Source organism: Neofelis nebulosa, chromosome 1, assembly GCF_028018385.1.
Source record: "Neofelis nebulosa isolate mNeoNeb1 chromosome 1, mNeoNeb1.pri, whole genome shotgun sequence".
In the NCBI taxonomy this organism is placed as follows: domain Eukaryota; kingdom Metazoa; phylum Chordata; class Mammalia; order Carnivora; family Felidae; genus Neofelis; species Neofelis nebulosa.
In genome coordinates, this window is record NC_080782.1 from 241,393,305 (window position 1) to 241,414,597 (window position 21,293).

At 44.6% G+C, this 21,293-nt stretch overlaps 1 long non-coding RNA gene across 1 annotated transcript; it reads right to left on the minus strand.

Moving 5' to 3' along the window:
* Positions 1-1,589: 1,589 nt before the first annotated feature.
* LOC131488369 (uncharacterized) lies at positions 1,590-13,108 on the minus strand. Its single transcript, XR_009250185.1, has 3 exons — positions 12,888-13,108; positions 11,988-12,026; positions 1,590-1,983 (listed from the first exon to the last, which is right to left on the minus strand). It is a non-coding gene; the product is annotated as an uncharacterized LOC131488369 (long non-coding RNA).
* Between the last annotated feature and the right edge of the window lie 8,185 nt (positions 13,109-21,293).

Below are 21,293 nucleotides of genomic sequence, written 5' to 3' on the forward strand. Positions count from 1 at the left end.
AGCCTCCCTTAGAAACAACCTCATAGCCAGGAATCATAGGAATTTTCTCAGGCTAATTTGTCGACATCATCTGAGCTTGGTTTGCATTGCTATTAAACTCTCTCATGGAACCGAAGAAAAAACCTTTTTAATGGGCATTTTGATATTCATTTAAAAGGTTAAAAGTATCTTTTGTACTTTCAAAATACTACTTTCAAATACTTTGAGTAGGAAAAAAAAAAAAAAAAAGATCCGGTGTACAAATTACTCTCAAATAAACTTGTAAAATGCAAATATGGCTAAAAATATGAAATATTCTTTCTCCATGCAAGCTCCAGCATACTTTCCCCTTGGCAAGGTGCTAGGAACAGAAAGTAATGAAATGAGCTGAATAAAACCAGGAGAGTAAAAAGAGATCAAATGGTCCTTTTAGCGTCAAACGGTCTCCCTTTGAAAATGCTTCCCACTCGGCCAACGCACACGTGTCTTTCGAAGCCGTTTCAAGTACAACCAGACATTCCGGTCTCCTGCCTGCCAGCTCTGGGTCCAGCAGCCCACTGTGGACAGCGCCTGGCATCTGCAAGTAAGGGACAGCATGCCATTCATTTACTTCCAGGTCAAAGGTGAAACACATTTGTCGTTAAAGTCCTCAGCTCACCCGTAGAACAGTCCTTTTTTTTTTTTTTTTTTTTTTCCAATGGGACATCAAATATTTTAATGTGGTCGGAGACATGAACAAGAGAACAGATGTTGATGTCTGGTGATGTCAGCACCAAAATAATTTTTTCCCCCTAAACTTTGTTCTTCCTTCTTTTGCATAATCAGTTTCTGAACATATTCAAAAGCCGTGGAGGACAACGTAGAAACTAATAATTCACTGTGGGCCAGTGTCAAGGAGCAGATCCAACGGCAAGACACAACTACATTGTAAATAAGTTTTCCCTTCATTTTTCTCTTTATTTCTTTTTTTTTTTTTTGGAGGCTCATTCAAATTTTTTTAATGGTCCCAAATATTACCCGTACTTCTTTTTTAGAAAGTAGTGCTTTTTCCCCTCCAAAAACAAAACAAAACAAAAGCACCTCTGGGGATGCATCGTTGAAGTTTTGAGCTCTTCCCCTGTCCCTAGAATCTACCACGGTGACTGTGCAGGCTTCCATCTGACCCTGACCAAAGAAGGTCAACTTCCTGGTCTAGAAAGTTCCTCAGCTTTCATAGGGCTTTGTAAAAAAAAGGCTGCAGTCCACCAACAAGTCTACATAGCTACTTCATGACCGCTGGGTTTTTGCATTATAGTAACTGTACTGGGTAGGGGAAAAGTCACGTGCTCTAAGGGACCAACGTGGCCGCAACCATTTTAAAAATTGGCCAAAACAACTTGCTTTTGTTTCAAAATCTAAACGCCACATAGGACAATTTCTAACATAATCTCTGTTATCAGTTTAGGGCACACGTTTCATATAGAAAACAAAATAGACATCAGACCATGAACTGACCTTCATGCTTTCCCAGGTTTCTGGTCGGTTTCCATTGTCATCCTATGGGATGACACTTAGTCGTGAGTCTTTTAATAGATTATCAGACAGCATGAGCGATTGGAAAAACTGGAATATTTATTAGCGTTTTTTTACCTTTAAAGTAGATACCATTTCATTGAGATGTAATTCACATACTATAAGATTCACCATTTTAAAGTGCATACTCAGTTACTCAGTGGTTTTTAACATATTCTCAAGGTTGTAAAACCAGAACACTTCCATCAGCCCAAAAAGAAACCCTGTACTCATTAGCAGTCATTCCCCTTCCCGCATCGTCAGTCCTGGCAACCGTGATCCACTTTCTATATCTACAGAAGTTGCCTGTTCTGGATCTCTCCTCCAAGTAGAATCATACAATACATAGTCTTTGTGTCGGCTTTTCTTCACTTATCACACTGTCTTCAAGGTTCATCCATGTCGTAGCACGTGTCAGAATTCCATCCCTTTTTCTAGCTGAATAATATCCCACTGTATGGAGAGACCACATTTTGTTATCCGTGTGTCAGTTGATGGGCACTTGAATTGTTTCCACATTGCACTGTTCCGAATGACAATGCTGCTATGAACATTCATGTACATGTTTTTATGCAAACACGTGTTTTAAATCCTCTTGGGAATAGACACTTTTTTTAACCCATCAATTGTCCCGGTTCCTCAATTTATACTTACAGACAGGTATTAGACTGATCTCAGCATGGTCTACAAGGCCACGCATGAGCTACTGGCCCCTACACACAGCTCTGACCATACCTTTTACCATAATTCCCTTTCTCTTTATTTCCAGCTGTTCTTGTATCCCACTATAAATCTCCTCTTCGTCTACACCTGACCACTACCACCATAATGTTCCCCTCCCACAAAATTTTTTAAGTGAGTAATTGAAGAGATCTTTTCTCAATGCAACTAGCTAGTCTCACTCATTCTCTCTCCCAAGTTCTCCACCACCTTACCTGCAGGGGCTAAATAATCTTATAGCTCTAAATATCTACACGTTAGGCTTGATCTTCACTCAAAGTAAGCTGTAATTCTTGACGCTGTGCCACTCATCTTCCATGGGGAGAACTTTTTTCACTGAGTTCATCACCCACTTCTCCCTTATCCACAAAGTCCAGTCTGACCCATGGATAACCCACTACCACACATCTGCACCCTCCACGCACTCACCTGGAAATCCCTGCAGAATCTGTTTACCAGGTAGTCCGGGTTTCCCAGCCCTATTCTGACCAACTGTAGGGAGAATGGACTGACACGCAGGAGAACACATCCATCCAACCACAGGCGATCTCACTCCAAAGACATAACGAGATTTCGCCCCTCACCGTGCAACCCTGTTCATCTACTGGAATGTAGGGGCAGAGAGGTCTTTTTGTCTTGATCACTACTGGGTGTCCAGGACCTAGAACGGTGCCTACACACAGTAGTCTCTCAATACATATTCTGGTGAATAATGTAATGGGTACGGGAGAAAGGAGAAGTCTTCTCTTTCCAGAAGCATTGATGCATTTTGCTTCTGCTCCTTTCTGTGCAATGTGTGAGCCTCTGTGCTAACTTCACTATAAATTTTGGGCTCATAAACCCTTCAACAAAAACAGTTCCTCTCCCTTTTCTTTCCTTTTTGGATACGTCGTGTGTTTTATGGCACTAACAAGTAGCTGAGAGCCTAAAACCATAATTAGAAGCCTACTCTTGGTTTTCTACTGAAGACAGCAACTCGATGCTCAAAACACCTTTGTCCAATTTTTGATTAGTTCTGGACTCGCTGATTCCAAACAGCCGGTGGTTAGCTCTCCATAAGTGTCCTCAAACCCCATAATTTAGACTAGTCCCCAATATACAGCTAAGTTGCGGCCTTTGGCAAAACCATTGGACTCACGGTGTTCCCCCATTCCCTCCTGGCCCCCATTCCCTCCTGCCCCAGCGTGAGCACTGGCTGCCACTCTTGCTCCAGAGAAGCTTGTCTTTATCTCTTCCAAAGACAAGCTATCTGACTCTAAGCTTTTCATTTCCCCTCTCCGGAACTCGGTTCCTCTGTGTAAGAACAGGGCTTTAGTCTAGATCAGCGGTCTGAAGACAACCACCCAGGGCAAAATCCAGCCCGTTGCCTGTTTTTGTAATTAAAGTTTTACTGGGAAACTGCCATGCCCACTCATTTACATATTGTCGATGGCTGTCTTAATACTCCCGTGACAGACCTGCATAATTGCAAAGCCTAAGATATTTACTACCTGGTCTTTTATAGAAAACTTTGACCCCAGTCTAGATCATCCAGCCCGACATTCTGTAATCTGACGCTCAGACAGATTTTTATTTTCTATTTCCTAGTTGATGTCAGAACTTACCTGATGGGCTCTCAGGAAAGCAACTGGAAAATCTTCCAGTCTCCAAACCAAAGTAATATTTTTCTTACTTAGACCGAGTCCCTGTACCCCTCTCCACTAGACCATTAATTTTAACAATGTTTACAGAAAAACCAATATTTGCAAGGGTTGTCATGAAAATCCAGGGGTCGTAGGCAGTAATGAAATTGGTGATGGGATGTCCTGCTACAGAAGGATGCAAAGCAAGCGGAAAATGAGGTGTTCCCCAAAAGAAGGAACATGGAGGCTAGCTCAGTTTCTGGGGAGGCCACAGACTCCTGGGCACCCCAAGTACTAGGAGACTAAAAGGGAAACCTGACTGAAATAAATGGGCTTTTTAGGGGCGCCTGGGTGGCTCCGTCGGCTGAGCGTCCGACTTCGGCTCAGGTCACGATCTCGCGGTCCGTGAGTTCGAGCCCCGCGTCGGGCTCTGTGCTGACAGCTCGGAGGCTGGAGCCTGTTTCAGATTCTGTGTCTCCCTCTCTCTCTGCCCCTCCCCTGTTCATGCTCTGTCTCTCTCTGTCTCAAAAATAAATAAACGTTAAAAAAAAATTTTTTTTTAAATAATAACAGTCTGCTACCTACTTTCAAAGTAATTTGGAAAGAAAAGATGAAATCAATACAATTAAAAATAGCTGGTGAGGGGCGCCTGGGTGGCTCGGTCGGTTGGGCGGCCGACTTCGGCTCAGGTCACGATCTCGCCGTCCGTGAGTTCGAGCCCCGCGTCGGGCTTTGTGCCGACGGCTCGGAGCCTGGAGCCCGCTTCGGATTCTGTGTCTCCACCTCTCTCTGCCCCTCCCAGGCTCATGTTCTGTCTCTCTGTCTCAAAAATAAGTAAACATTAAAAAAATTTTTTAAACAAATAAGATAAAATAAAATAAAATAAAAGGGCTTTTTAAATAGAAAAGTAAGACACTGAGAAAGAGGAATGGGCGCATCTGAGAGGTGGACGTAAAGGTGGGAGGAGAAGCGTCACTCTGTCACTGTCAAGGGAGGAGGCAAGGGCTGGGGGAGCAGTGTCCCATGTACTGGGCCAGCCCGCTGCCACCTAACGGGCTCCGGGCCCCAGAGCTGGCAGCTGCCAAAGCAGATATCGGCCCTGCACACTTTAAACAAGGTTTGTGTGCCTGTTGAAACTTTAGAAAATTTATTTAAGCCACAGGGTACTCGTTTTTAAACCACAGACTGTTCTTTGAAATGTGGAACGGTCGTTCAACACTTTTGAACACCTACTATGTGCCAGTGAGGGGATCAAGAGGTTTGGGGTTTTGTTTTGTTTTGATTTATTTTGTTTCAATTGGAATACAGTTGACATCCAATGTGGCATTCGTTTCAAGGGTACGACACAGTGATTTGACAGCTCTCTATTACCATCTGTCACCCTACAACGCTATTACAGTGCTTGGCTATATTCCTTATGCTAAACAAGGTATTGAAAGGACCCTGATCACTCACAGCAATCTGAAACGGAGACACTGGGTTGGATCACTAGTTTTCTAGCCTGTAAATAAAGGTCTGTCGCTGGGCTCTCCTCCCTGATGAGGCCAAGGTGTATGGTAGGGCAATGAGAAGGGCGTCCACTCTCATGGGGGTTTGGCCCCCAGACTTCTCCATAAGGAAGCATCCTGCGCACGCACACACGGTGGTCCTGTGCCTGGATGTTTACACACCCCTGCGCAGGAGCTACTCCTGGTGGAGGGTAAGAGGATGGGACAAAGAAGAAATAAAAAGAGAGGGCGGGAAGGAGAATGTGGGATCATGGGTGCAGCCTCTGAATGTCGGGACCTCCTCTTTACGTCGGCTAAGAAAGGGTGCATTTCAGGAAGCAAGAGGCACCCCAGAGACGACAGGTCACCTGTCTCCCTGCTCTCCTGCCCTCACCTCTACCCGAGACTCACAGCTGTGGGACAAGGCAATGAAACAAGGGATTTGGGACATTCAAGGCAGGTTGATAGCTACCAAATTAATTTCAGCGATGATTAAACCCAGTGTCATCAAGAGAAAAAAAAAAGGGATACATACGTTCACTACATCCGTTCAAGTTTCCAGGGGCTTTTAATATGTTAAGTGTAAGTAAATGTAATACTTGGCCTGAGCATTTTTATCATAAAGAAGGTAAGAAATTTCTATTGTGTAAATTATAAACACGTTGATAAGAATTGCGAAATATTTGATAATATGCCATATGTGTTAAGTATATGTATTTCTTGGCTTAATTGGGACAATTATGTTTTGAATAAATTGCCGTATGCATTGAAAATAAATCATTCTTTTGTATGAAAAGAAAGAGGTCAATTGGCATAAAGCATGTTAAGCAAGGTAAGTGAAGGTGCAGAAAAGTCCCTAAAACCTGCATCCAGTACTGAACTGTGACTTGTGTGACTTGTTCCTAGAAGACTTCCAGTAGCCTCTCTGCACTCCAGGAGGGAACCAGGAAACGACCATCTGTGTCAGAGAGGAACTTACTGTTTTCTGCACGGTGGGGAGCAGTGGGTGGAGCCTGGGACTTGGGGCCCCTCCAGCTGAGATTCAAATCCCAGTTTTCTAATTTACTAGCCCGGTGCCTTTGGTCAAGTTGCTTAATCTCACTGAGCCTCAGTTGTTTCAACAGTAAGATGGTGTCATAATGCTATTATACTTGCTTCTTTTATTAAAAAGAAAGTTTGCTTATTTATTTTGAGAGAGAGAGAGCATGAGTGGGAGAGAGGGATAGAGAGAGAGAGAGAGAGAGAAAGAGAGAGAATCCCAAACAGGCTCTACTCTCAGTGCGGAGCCCGACATGGGACTCAATCCCATGACCGCAAGATTGTGACCTGAGCCAGGGTCAAGCATCAGACGCTTAACCAGCTGAGCCACCCAGATGCCCCTATACTTGCTTCTTACGGTTACTCCGAGCATAGCATCGGAAATAATCCAAAGTGTTGGCCAGGACTGGTATCCCTCAGCGTTGGCCCTTTTCCTACCCCTGTACTGTAGCAGGAATAAAATGGGAAGCACTGAGCCCCTGGCACGGGGTAAGCGTCCAAGAACAGTGGCTCCTGCAAGGAATGGGTGGTTCTACATACAGAGGCACGGCGGGAGAAGGATCTGAAGACGCCCTCCAGCCCCTGGCAGGATGCCCCCTCCGGGTCCACACAGGGAGGTATTCGGGAAGAACGTCCTGGGACGGTGCCCGCAACTAACAACTGGAAGTGTGGACCAAGAGGGACTGCACCCCAGCGTCCCAGTCCGTCCTGCTTCGGTGTCCAGGAGAGAGAAGACCGTGCAGTTCAACCACCCTGCTCTCTGCACGCGCCCTGAAGAGCACACAGCGCCGTGGAAACTACCGCGGACACAGAACTCTAACTGCCCACAGGAGCGGCCGCGTGGAGTGGCTATCTGCACAGCTTGCGCTCTACGACTCCCTCCAAGCACAGATGGGTCTTGTAGCCCCGATTCCCCTCCCCCCACCCAACAGGAACTCTCACTAGCATCCTGATTAGAAAAGTGTTTCTTCAATGGGGTCAGTGGGTATTTTACATTTTGTTGTCCCGAAGCAAGATCATCGAACAAACGGGGCGGGAGGGGGGCGGGCTTTCACGAGACAGCAGAGCCCTAAGCTTTAAAATCCTGTCGGGCTCACATGGCCAGAAGTGGGCACAGCTGTAAGAGGGGCTCCCACACCCCGTTTGTCGTGGCCGACGCCAATGTCATTTCTCAAAGCCCTATCAACAGACACGCCGTATCTCCAGCTTCCTGGGCTTCCCAGGCGAGTTATCCGTCAAAGGCCTAAGCCCTGTCATTTATCTGAGAACACTGACAGTGGGAGAGGGGCCAGGTTGGCAGGATCTGTGTCTGGTATTTGATGTAGGGGCTGAGCACCTGCTCCTGGAGGACGCACTTTAAGTGCACACGTCCCTCCTTCCACACTCTCTAACTGACGTTGGAATGTGCAGAAAGACAGTCGATAACCACAAAAAAGCGTTGGGTTTCCATGAAACAGGCTCTTCCAGCCTCTTGAGCTATTTCTATAGAAATATAATGTGCCACGGAGTATAAATAGAATTCACGGCTGCCAGGAATTTTGTTTTCTCCTCTTTGTCCTTCTATAGGAGCTAAAGATATTCACAGCAGCAGAAGAAAAATGAGTGAAGAATAATTTAAGACACCTTTGAAAGGCCCGCTAGGGCTATTTTTACTTTTTCTCATTCCATTGAAACAAAAGGTTCTAAAAATGGAGTCGGCAGAGCTAAGTTCTGCTGCAACCATTTGGTAAGCTCCTTGAGAGCAGGACCCGTGCCTTATAGTTCGTTGGGTCCACCACAGACAGAGTGACAGGGACAGAAAGCAGTGTCAGGAAACAGGACTGAGCGGAGGAAGCAGTAACGGCCAGCGGCCAGCTGAGGAGCCAAAGGCCGACGTGGGCGGGGGGGACGGGTCGCTCACACACGGCGTGTTCCCGTGCAAGTTCTGGCTGCACGACTCACGTTCATCACATGGGATGGGATTGAGAGCTGCCTTTGAGGTTAGCAAACAGAAGGGAAGGTGGAGGTCTGTCCTACGAAGCGAAGTTTTTAGCAGAGTCTAGGAAGTACTCTTGGGCCCAGGGTTTCCCTTCTGCGCGGAATCAAGGCCAAAGTCTTGTGCAGTCTGTGGCTTGCACACTTGCCCGTGCGATATTGAGACCTGCGCACTGTGTCAGGGGCTTTCTGAGTGCCGGAGCGCATCACCCCACTTCATCTGGAGAACAACCCTTGGGGGGAGTATAATGCTCACCGCCCATTTTACAGGGAGGCAGACAAGCCCAAGGAGGTGAATCGACGTGCCCACCGTCACAGAGCAAGTAAGCGGGAGAAGCTCGTCCAAGCTCGTCCAAGCTCGTCTAGAGAGGCTGACCTCACTCTCTCTCCCTGTCTCCCTCCCCAGCTCTTTCCCCCCTCTCCTCTGCTTCTCCAGCTTTCTCTGTCTCCCTTTCTCGTCCCCTCTCCTCCCAGGGATGACCACGAAGCTGGCTGCCGCATACACGTGCCCACCTGGGTCGCCCCTCTCTCTCCCCCTTCTCCTGACCACTCTTCCCCAGAAACCAAATTAGAAGTTCTCATGGAAGGCCTCATCTCGTTACTAAGTTCCTTCAAGAAGCTCGCTTTGCAGAAAGCGCTCAATTCCTTGAGAACGTAGGCTACGTTTTATTCTCCCCCGAATGCCTAGAAAATACTAATCCTAAAGTATTGGCTCAGCAAATATCCACTGAACTGAAAAATAAAAGTGGCCACTTGCACCCAGCTCAGCAGGTGTGGTTGGAATCACCAGTGCTCACCAGCATTCAGCTCTGCCCCCCTTCGGGGCCCACAGAAGACTCCACTCCCAGCCCCGCAAAGGTAGGCAGGGCCACGGGGCCAGTCCTCGCCAAACACGCGTTGCTTTCGGGCCAGGCTTCTGCCTCGGCTTCCCCTGCTGCAGGGATGGCCACTTCTGCCGAAAGGACAAGATCAGATCAGCCTGCACCAGCGTCCCACACAGGGGACAGCTGCCCTAAAAAGTAGCCTCAACACCGGGTAGAAATAAACCCTGTGGCAGGCGGCTGAGATGGGGGTTTGTTTATTCCCGCAGAGGAAGCTGGCCTCCCCTGACATGTTTATTCTCCCTCTGGTGACAGTCAAGCTCCTGTTGGCTTTTCCCCCGCAGAACCATCCTTGCTGATAAGTAGAAAATGGAACCGGCTGGATCCTCACGAATCCGGGCCACACTGGCTGCTCCATGGTAGGCCACGTGAGCCCAAGCCGGGGGACTTCTCTTCAGGGCCAGGGCCCTCCCGGCCGCTCCCCAAGGCGGCCGCACTTTGCTATTCCCACCACGCGGCCGTCACCCCCACCCGCACCCCGCTCCCCCTGGGCCCCGCCTGCAGAACCCGCAGCACATAATTTTGCCCCTTCGACGGCTGCAAAAGTCATTCAGATTATGCAACTGTAACGAGAGGTGCCGTGAAGATGGACACGGCTGTTTTCATTGTTAAAAATGAGATGTAGTTATAAAGTAAGTAAACTCTCTCGCGTGATTCATAACCTGGCACTGGAGGCGTTTATAAAAACGTTTTGAGTAAGAACAGTGTTCTCATCCCAAATGCCCAGTGTCTCCTAAGTGTAGCTAATAATAAGTGAAAAAGTAATCATTTTTCTCTGTGTTTTCCTTATAAATGAAATTGTTTAAATGGCAGAATGTAAATATCAAAGGGTACAACTCTCCTTGTTGTGTTTAAACGGAATATATCTATATGGTAATGTTCACAAAAATTATTTTTTGGAGGTACACGCTGGAACTTAACTTCATTAATTCGTTCGCTCTGGCCTTCGAGCCTTTAAAGACGTGATTGATATGAAATAAAAACTTGGAAAACCAATCAATCAATTAATCAAATAAAACTATGATTGCCTTCATGTGGGCGATGAGGTGTGGTTGAAATCACATTGACTAAAGTACTTTGTGCGGCCTCAGGAAATTACAATCTAGGGGGGCAAACCAGACACGATCCCACAGAACACGCATGATGAAGTTGGTCAGAGGACGATGAAGTGTTATAGAAAACAAGGCGTGAGGTCATTTTCAGAGTTTCAGGATGGCAAATGCAACTTCTATGGAGGAGTGTTCCTTTATCTGGGCCCTGGAGGATGAGTAGTATCTCAACAGAAGAATCGAGTCAAGGAGAAAGGGCCCTCTGGGGAAGGGTACGGTGTGGACAGAGCTCTGGAGGCCTGAAGGGCCTAGAGCAGAGCAGTTGGCTAGAGATCCAGGCTGGAAGAGTGACCGGGGCCCCTCACAAAATTCTAAGAGGGTGCATGTTAGGATGATTGGACTTTACTCACTGGGCAGTTGGGAGATTTCTGGACCAGAGGAATTCCAAGGTCAAAGGTAAGTGAAGGGCGATTGGGCAGGCAGTAGTACACGGGCTGAAGAGAGGGGAGGCCAGGAATCACAGAGACCGGTCAGGAAAACACTGCTGTGATCCAGGTGACAGTCACTAATGGGGGGGAGGTGCTCCAGGGACACCATCAATGACAGATGTAAGTGAGGGGTGAGCCTGGAGTTGCCAAGTGACATTGCAAGATGAGAAGGAGTGGCCTTCAAGGGCAATGAAGGGAAATCAAGACTTCTGCTTCGTCTGCTCTGTCTCTGAGATCACCGAAGGCGCTCCAGCGGGCAGCCTGGCACAGCACAGGGGGAGTGGAGGTGAGGCAGGAGAGTTTTCGGAGAGGATGTGCAGTCACGGAGGAAGAGGATGGGCAGGGCAGAGAGAAGGGAATCACGTGGACCGCTGCAAACCAGGCCCATTCTACTGGGGCCCTGCCCGGACCTTGGACGGAACCAGCCCATGTGAACCAGTCTCTCTTCCAGTCCAAGCGCCCGTGCCAAACCCTGGCCAGCTGTGAGGACACCTGCAGGTGTTTGCTCTTTCTCTCTAGTCCTCGTCCTCTCTCTGGCATGAAGCCGGCTAGCTGCTTACAACGTGATGGAGGAAAGAGCTCAGTTTGCCCCTCTGAGTTCCCGCATCCCAGCCAGCCCATTTGTACTAACAGCTTGAATATACCAGAGGAAAGCCATAAAATTACATGAAACCAATGATCAGCATGAAACCCCATGGTCATTTCCCCCATTCAGTTTAACTTTTCATAAACCTTAGAAATTGCCCTTTAAAGCCAGAGCTCCTGGTATTTCTAACCAATGTCAAATATTCTTATTAGCAATGATCATGTTTGTGGGAAAATATTCTCTATAGAGACGGCTTTCTGAAATGTGTTTGGAATTATAATAATGTAGCCATACTTGAGTATTATTTTTTTAGTTTATTTTTGAGAGAGAGAGAGATTGAGAGAGAAAGAGAGAGAGAGAGAGACAGAACAGAGCATGAGAAGGGGAGGAGCAGAGAGAGAGGGAGACACAGAATCCAAAGCAGACTCCAGGCTCCGAGCTGTCAGCACAGAGCCCGACGTGGGGCTCGAACCCGCAAACTGCGAGATCATGACCTGAGCCAAAGTCAGATGCTTAACTGACTGAGCCCCCCAGGCGCCCTGAGTATGATTTTTCAATGTGTCTCTTCTTTAAAAACGCGAAGCAACATGTTTTATTTAACAATGTACATACCTGCCCTCCCTACCATGACTGGATGGCCAGGGATGGGGTCTGGAAAGGAGACAAAAAAAAAAGAGAAACTGTAAAAACATGCTCTTAGCCATGTGTAGGTAGAGTTGGCCATTGCTAAGAAACCATGACTCAGGACTCCCAAAGAGGGTGACATCGCAAAAGGCCTCTGTGCGTCACAGCAGGTGCAGCCAGGAACTCGGGGTCCCGGGTCCCTACTCTGCCCCATTCTGGCCTGGGAGGCTGAGCAGAGGGCGTCTCTGCTTCTGTTTTCTAACTGCTACCCTGACTTGACCTCAGAATAAAATCTCCATCTCTCGATCTCCTAAGTAGGGATCTCGATTCAGCATCCTGGCAGCACCTTCAATTTGCCACTTTCTGGGCGTTTCTGACCGTGGTTTGTCCCTGACTCCAACTACCCCAGTAGCGGCTGTTGGGAAAGAAACAGCCCAAGGTGCCCCTCTCCTAACACCTACAGCACATTCCCTCAGTTCTCCCGGCAGAGTCTTCCTTCCATGGCTAAAGTCCAAAGGAAAGAGAACTAGAAGTGGGGAAGAGAACAAGCAACTTTTCCTCTTTCCTGGGGAAAAAAAATTACTTTGCTCACATAACAGTGGAGAAGGAAACATCCCACCCTGTCTGGGGAACTGCATCAGGCATCAGGGAATGGCTATTTCTGGACAACCAGGCACGACTCTGCGCAGACAAGGCAGAACTAAGCAAGGTGGTCATAAAGCATTTAGATGAAGAAGACATAACTGAAGGAATGAGCTGAGGCTCTGTCATCCACTCCCCTCAAATACCTTGTGAAGGGACAATAGAACTTATTAGCGGAAGGACCCCCAAGGGACGACGCTAAGTCCCACCAGAGAGGAACAGAAGATTGGGCACCGTTTCACAAACCGGAGTCCTGGTGGAAAGTTCTACTGACAGAGCTGCGTAAACAAGGGAGTTGAGGCTCAAGGTGACAGCCAGCTTCCATTCCAGTTCAGAGACCAGAGCAGCCCTGATGAGATGAAATAAAATCAAATTCATTTTCCTAAAATGAAGCTGATGTCACAGCCTCGAGATAAGATGGATATTCTCACTGAAAAGTTTGAGTGTGTGTCTCCAGTTACTTGCTGGGGCAAAACAGGAAGAAACGTAGCAAGTGGTTTTGTTGATCATTGCGATCCATTCATCCCCTCTAGAAAATATAAAAGGAGCCAGATTTAAGGCCAAGCAAACAGAGGTAGAGTCTGCCCCTGACCACCCACCCCCCAACTTCAAATGTAAAGTCATGCTTGATACTAAAACAAGAAATTAAGAAATCATATTGGACTACTAAAACAAGATCCTACAAGCCAAATGTACGAAACAATTGTATCCAGGAAGCATTTTTGAAAACGGTAAACTGTTATTCCAGTGGCAGCCAACTCTGTTCACATAATCCTAATTATCTATGTTCTTAAAGCAGCAAGAGTCCAGTCTGCTTCTAAGATACTCTGACATTTAGACTCCTCCCTAATGTCTATTTTATTATTCTTTTCTTACAAATGATAAAGGTTTTTATTTTTTTGACCATTTCTTTTTTTTTATTTTTTTAATATGAAATTTATTGTCAAATTGGTTTCCATACAACACCCAGTGCTCATCCCAACAGGTGCTCTCCTCAATGCCCATCACCCACCCTCCCCGCCCTCCCACCCCACATCTGAAAAAACAAATAATCCAGTGAAGAAATGGGCAGAAGACATGAATAGATACGTTTCCAAAGAAGACATCCAGATGGCCAACTGACACATGAAACGAGTGCCCAACGTCACTCCTCATCAGGGAAATATCAATCAAAACCACACTGAGATACCACCTCACGCTGATCAGAGTGGCTAAAATGAACAACACAGGAGACTATAGATGCTGGCGAGGATGTGAAGAAACGGGAACCCTCTTGCACTGTTGGTGGGAATGCGAACTGATGCAGCTGCTCTGGAAGACAGTGTGGAGGGTCCTCAAAAAACTAAAAATAGATCTACCCTATGACCCAGCAATAGCACCGCTAGGAATTGACCCAGGGGATACAGGAGTGCTGATGCATAGGGGCACTTGTACCCCAGTGTTTATAGCAGCACTTTCAACAATAGCCAAATTACAGAAAGAGCCTAAATGTCCATCAACTGATGAATGGATAAAGAAATTGTGGTTTATATACACAATGGAATAGACTTTTCCTTAATTTCAATGGAACTTTCTCTCCAATTAATTTTGTTCAACTTTAATAAGATTATATATCTAAAAGACATTTTATTATTCTGGCATCAAAATATACCCCTTTAAAGCTAAGGATCCTAAGGTCCAGGAAAGTTAAATGACCTGCCCAAGGTCAAATAGCAAGTTGGTAGCAAAACCGGAGCAAAAACTCAGGTCTCCTGATGAGCCAAAAGGCTTCTCTCCACATACTCTGCTTTCTTTGTCCTCTGTTAGAAAACCACACTCACATGGGGCACCTGGGTGGCTCAGTCAGTTAAGCAACTGACTTCGGCTCAGGTCATGATCTCAGGTTTGTGGGTTCGAGCCCCACATTGGGCTCTGTGCTGACAGCTCAGAGCCTGGAGCCTGCTTCCGATTCTGTGTCTCCCTCTCTCTCTGCCCCTCCCCTGATCACGCTCTCTCTCAAAAATAAATAAACATTAAAAAAAAGAAAGAAAGAAAATCACACATGGTATCTAGAATATATAAATATCCCCCATGAGCCAATAAGGAAAAGTCAAAAGAGAAAATACAAATAGGCAAAAGATGTCAACACGCGATGCACAGAAAAGGAAATGTAAACTGTCAAAAAGTGTATGAAAAGGGGCTCCACCTCAGTAGTAATCAGAAAAATGAAAAATGAAGCAAAACACAATTTCGCACTCAGAAGATAAACAAATATCTAAAGTCTGGAAATACCAAATGAGGGCTAGAATGTGGAGAAGTGAAAACTTTGCACCCCATTTATAGGATGATGGGAGCACCAGTTGGTATAACCACATTTGACAACAATTTGGCAAAACCTACTAGAGCTAAAGGCGATGTTACCCAAGACCTCACGATTCCACTTCTAGGTTTGACCCCAAGGAAGTTCCAGATAGGTGCACAAGGAGACATGGGTAAGAGTGTTCTTTGCACTATTTTACTAAGGAAAATATTAGAAACAACTTAAGTATCGCTTGACACATTTGAAAATCAATTGGGAGCGGATAAATTCTGGCATGTTCTTACAATGGCATAATGAAGAACACTTAAAATGAATTAACTAGATCTACATGTATCTACATGGCTAGGTCCCAAAAACATAATGAGACACAAAAATAGAGCAAAAACGTAAAAACTGTACAGTAGGATGCTATTTGTGTAAGTTTTTAAATACTCAAAATAATACCATATATATTATTTTAGTTGTACACATACTTACATAGTGGAGATGCAAAGAAGAATGTGGTATTTGCTTTCTAGTGAAGGTATTGAAACACAGATGTAAATAATAGAGACCTACTTCTGGATAGTAATTACCTCCGTAGGAACAGGTGAGAAATTAGACTGCCAGAGGGATGAGCCAGGACTGGTGAGCCTTCAACTGTATCTCTATTTTTATTTCCTTTGAAAAAGATATGGCCAAATGCTATGCTTCTGCATGTTCCTGCACTTCTTTGTATGTTTCAAATATTTCATAATCAAATTGAATTGAAGACAGAAATTTTCATTGTTTTGACTAATAGAATATATATAAACCCAATATGCCATGCAGAATGTGAATCTAAACAAAATGTGGATGATTGTGGGGAAATCTGTCCTTACATGGTTCTCTGCCCATTTCCTGTTGGGATCAGCAAATCTGGATTAAATTTAAAGGGAAATCTTTAAGCAGATTTGCAGATTAACTTGATTAACTTTGTCTCTTAATAATTTTCTTTTCAGAAGACAATTTTCCTAGACTTTTAGTAGCTGTACTAAAATTCCCTAGACTTTTATTAGTTGTTCCATACTGGTCTTTTAATCCTATTTCATAGATGATGATAGATTAGAAGATAGATAGATACCTAGATACATAGTAGATTGATTGATATATAGATGATTGAATGACAGAAAACAGATAGATTAGATAGATAGATAGATAGATAGATGATAGAATGAATCACCTATTCCATAAGGTTCTCTCTGATGTGTGGCTTTCTCTTCTAACAATTTATAAGATACTGGACTTGGGGGTTGGCTTGGCACATGGAAAACATTGGAGAATAAAGGTGAGGGGCTCAAGAACATTTCCATGACTTTCTATTGATCAAGTTTTCCCTAAATTTGCCCTCATTGACGATTTCCTGTGAAAGTGACTCCCCCCCCCACCAGAATGCTGATTGCCATGCTACAATCAAGTGGACAGAGTGCCAACTCCTGAGGTTCTCTTTTCAACCCTTGAGACTTTGAGCCTCTACACTCAACTGTCTTCAACCAGGAACTGTCTGATTGGGATTACAATGGTTCACGAAATTCAGGTGGAATTTTCTGGTGCCTGGATTGGAAACGTCTTTGGAAGCTAACCATTCCATGAGCTATTGGGGAAACTTCCTGAATAAAGCTCACTTGTTTACAAGCAGGTACTGGACGCTGCTCCTCACAAGAGCCAACTGTCTAGTGCACAACCCCAGCACATGCCTGGGGCCCACCCAGCTCTTCAGATGCATTCGGGGCTCCCTCCCATCTCCTCTCTCTGCTTCAGCTGTCTTTGTTTTCTCCCAGTTACACAGCGACATCTTGCTCTCTCCATCCCAGAGTCTCCAAACCACTACTGCGTTTCAGCCTTCTCCCACCAAGAGGGTTTCTTAGGTCTCAGAGGATAGTCTCTTCCTGGGCAATCTCCCCCAGCGAGGCCTGTGCAGGTCCCTCCAGCACCCTGTCCTCCCATCCCGACAGCTGCCGCAGTTGGAACTGTATGTTCCGTGTCTGCCTTTCCCACCAACGAGAACTCTGCTTTGTTCAGCCCACTAACCCCAGAGCCAATGTACTGCCCTACCGTGCCCGGCATTTAGCACATGCCCAATTAATATTTGCTGAATGAAATCACTTACACTATCACAAGGCAGGGTGCCTGAGGTGCAAATGAGCAATCTGAACAGATAGTGGAAATGGGAGAGAGATCATTTGCACTGGGAAGCACTGGAAAGGTCTCAATGAACTCTGTCACCTGAGAGTTAAGCCTACTTTGAAGATAACTTGCTTTAGGAGGGGAAGGTAGGGGGGACACACTAAAAAGCTTCATCTCTGGGAGAGTAAATTAAATGTACAAGAGCTACAATATTCAGGACTGGATTGGCAAAGTAAGATGAAGTCCCTTCCACAATTTCACTCAACTTCAGGGCACCAAAATACTCTAGAGTATTAGGTTAAAAAAAAAAACAGGTCACAGTCCAACAGACTGTGAGACCAATGCCACCAAATAAACCACAGATGTCATCGCTGTCCAGAAACCACTATTTTTTGGTTTCCTCCAGCCATTGATTATTCAAAACCAGTACAGAAGGCCCAGGTTTGAATGTAGGCTTTGACAAATAATCTTAGTACTAAAAAACAAAACAAAACAAAACAAAAAACCCAAAAATGTGACAGTTACCCTTAAGAACCCAATGTATGCATTTTGAGGCACCTGGGTGGCTCAGTTGGTTAAGTGTCCAACTCTGGCTCAGGTCATGATCTCACAGTTCATGAGTTCGAGCCCCGCAACAGGCTCTGTGCTGACCGCTCAGAGTCTGGAGCCTGCTTCGGACTCTCTGTCTCCCTCTCTCTCTTCCCTTCCTCCACTCACACTCTGTCAAAAATGAATTTTCTCTCAAAAATAAATAAACATGAAAAAATTTCTTAAAAAGAGCCTAACATTCATCTAAAAAATATTAAAAGTCAAATATTTCAATGTTAAAAAAAAAAGATGATCACCCAGGAGTATCATTCTTGGCATATGATGCGACATGTACCATAATAAAGCATCAGAGCAGCTGTCAAGGGCCACGGGATTTCCATCCTGTCTTCTCTCTTTTGCCACGATCTTTAGAGGACTTGTTCTCAGCGCGCGTGAACGTGGATGAAGACTGCGGTTTTGACTAGAAACTTTTCACAAGTTTCTAAACCCCACCTATCCAATCCCATTCTGGTTAGAGACACAAACGCTCTACCTTTCATCATGCAAGGGACGACATCACTTGTTGCCCAACAACCACAGACCAAATGGATGAATACACCGTGACTCTCAGAGGAGCACTTGGGAGAAATTTCCATCACTGAGCACAGATTGCAGCATCATTCCTGCCAGATTCTAGCAACACACTCACCAGGCTCACCATCGGGCACCAGAAGGACAACTGGACCAGCTTCCTCTGAGGGTTAGGACATTTAAAAAGTTGTGTGAACTCAGGATACCATCTGTGCACTAACAGTAATTGACTACATAATAGATTATTCTCGGAACTACGTATCCCTAAGTGTCGAAATGTACAGAGAGTTCTGCCCTTGGTTGAATTTTTGTTTATGTTTCTTATTTTACTTATTTTGCTGCTACTTATTTGGTTATTATTTGTTCTGATGTTGCTTACTTCATTGTTACCACAAGACCGTATTTGGACTCCTTCTTTCACGAACCAGCAAACTGATTACTTGCCTGTTGGGTTAGAAGCCAGCCTTCCTGAGGCCCTTCATGCTTTGTACCAACACTGGGGTTCACAGGATGGAAAAAAAATTTTTTAAGTCCCTGGGTTTCTCTGAATTTTTTTAAAATTAAAAAAGAAGATTGGCCTTTGGGCTTTTAATTTATGCATCTTCAGTTTCCATCCCAGCTGTCAGCCTTGGAGAAGAGAGCAAGAGAATCTTGCAAATCTGATAAACTGTAAATTGATCCAGCCAAAGTTTTGGGGGTTTTTTTGTTTGTTTTTTTTTTTTTTTCCAATGCTGGACAGTACTGCTCAGTTCCTAACGGGGAAATGATAGTCACTGTTGATCTTGGTTAAAATGACCTTACTCTCTCCAGCCTTGGTTTCCTCACTTGTAAAAGCAAGATAATAAGCTTTCCTAAAAGACTTCTGTAAGTATTTTAAAGAGGACACATTTAAAAGCACAATGCATGACACACAGAAAATGCTCAGTACTTGACCCTTCATTCCCTTACCTCCAGATTCTCAAAAAGAGCCTTTACCTAGGAGTCAAGAAATTCTCAACAAATTTCACAACCTGAATACAAGTCAAGTGACTGTTTCATACATAGAATAGAGCCAAATTCATTTGGACCCCATGAATTCACGTGCTGTGATCATTTCATCAAGGACTTTCCTTAGGAAAAAAAAAAACTTGTTTCACAAATAATACCAACTACAATGCCAAGAATATCAAATATAGGATATTTTTAAATCCTGGCAATTTCTTCCAATATCTTTATGCAGTTCAGGAGCTCTGTTCATATATACTAATTGTAAATCTCTTATCAATCCATTAATGCAGGTAGTGAGGAGTGAACAATGGGTTATTTGAAGAGCGCTAAAAATTCATTCCCGTAACAAATCCTAAAATTGGAATTTTTAATAACTTGCTCTTATTTCTCTACAATTATTCCAAATAAAAGTTCACATTAGACAGCTCAGGCATCTATTGAAGGACAAAGAAACCAAGGGCGACTCTCACCTTAACACAATATTGCTGGCGTCCTGTCTTCAACAGCTGTGACCTGATGCCTACGTGCCCCCACGTGCTGCACCTGAATGCAAAGTGGCCTGTCACCTTCCCCAATCCTTGACCTCCTTGTACAACCAGATTACTGTCTTAAACTGTTTACCCATGATGTGTTTCGCCATGCATTTTTCTCTTAGGCAAAACCCTCTGAGACTTATGGGAAACCGAAATCATGTGTTTCTGGTTAGTTTATACTTTAAAGTACCAAAATGTTATTTTGTAGAGCTATTTCAATGTCCAAAGAGTTCTTCAAAGATGTTTTCCTTAGAAATAGAGGTCAACATTTTGCCCAGGAAAAACAATCCTCGACCCCAAGGACCAGGTCTGGCTTAAGATTTCAAGTCCTTAAATTTGCAGAAGACATTCAATTCAGCCAACTAGATGTCACATCCACCAGAAGAATCCCAAAAATCTGATCAATGTGCCACGTGGGGAAGTCTGCCATTACCTTTGGGGTATGCCACAAAGAGTTCACATTCATTCCTTTGAGGAATACTGGGTTTGAAACAAAAGTCATTTCACTCTCAAGACCAATAATACAGAGCTTATTTTTCTGTTCAACCCATCTTTTGAGCATTGCTAGACAATGTATGAAAAGATGTACTTGAAGAGATGCCCATTCTGTTTTGAAATTTTAAACCTAACTACAAAATGTTTTTACTTAAGAGCATTCTGAGGCTCCCATCTAACTCAAACTTTGGGTATATTTTGAAACCAGGGAAAATCTGGAAACAAGTTATGTCCCTCAGAGCTCTCCAAAAGCATTCACTGTCCCTCCATGCCCCTTGCTCCCCACGTCCTCCCTGTTTCCTTCGACTCTGGTTGTCACTTATTCTCCCATCCTGGCCCACTCCCACCAACACAACTAACTCTCCCTGAGAGTTAGTCCAAAGGAAGGCATCGCTGTCTTCATGAGACCATCCTGTACCAGGGAATCTAATAGTTGATGAACTTGGGTGCTTTCACCTTAAAATACACATTGTGGATATTGTGTATACCATTTAGATTACTTAATGACCTAGCACACATTTAGAAATCACTTATTTCTAAATATAGATTCATGGTAGATACATAACTTGTGGTAAGTTATGAGATGCATCTTAGCATGTTATACAAGAGTGGTCATCTCTTCTCACAAAAAGTTGTTACTCAAAAATTACTACTCAAAATAAAATTAGTACTATTACATTTGTTACCTACATATGTGAGCTATTATAAAATCATGTGACTCTTTTTTCACTAAAGCATCAGAATTCGTAGAGTATCCATCACAGAAGCAACAGATAGCAACAAAGGCAGCCATAAACATCAGAGTAAAGTAAAAAAAGTGAAGTTGCCTTGAATGCGGCAGGGTATGAAAGACGGAACGAGGAATAACCCCATCTAAGAATGTTCTACCAGTTCAGATGTAAAAGGGCAGAGCCAAAAGTTGGTCATGTGAGAATCGTAAGGGTGTCCACTTACGATTTAGTAACACTTTTAGAACTACACCAAGATACCAAATGCAGCAGGCATTGTCATCAAGATAGTTCAACTTATTTATACTGTGTCTTTTCGTAGCAACAGCCATGTCTAATTTTATAT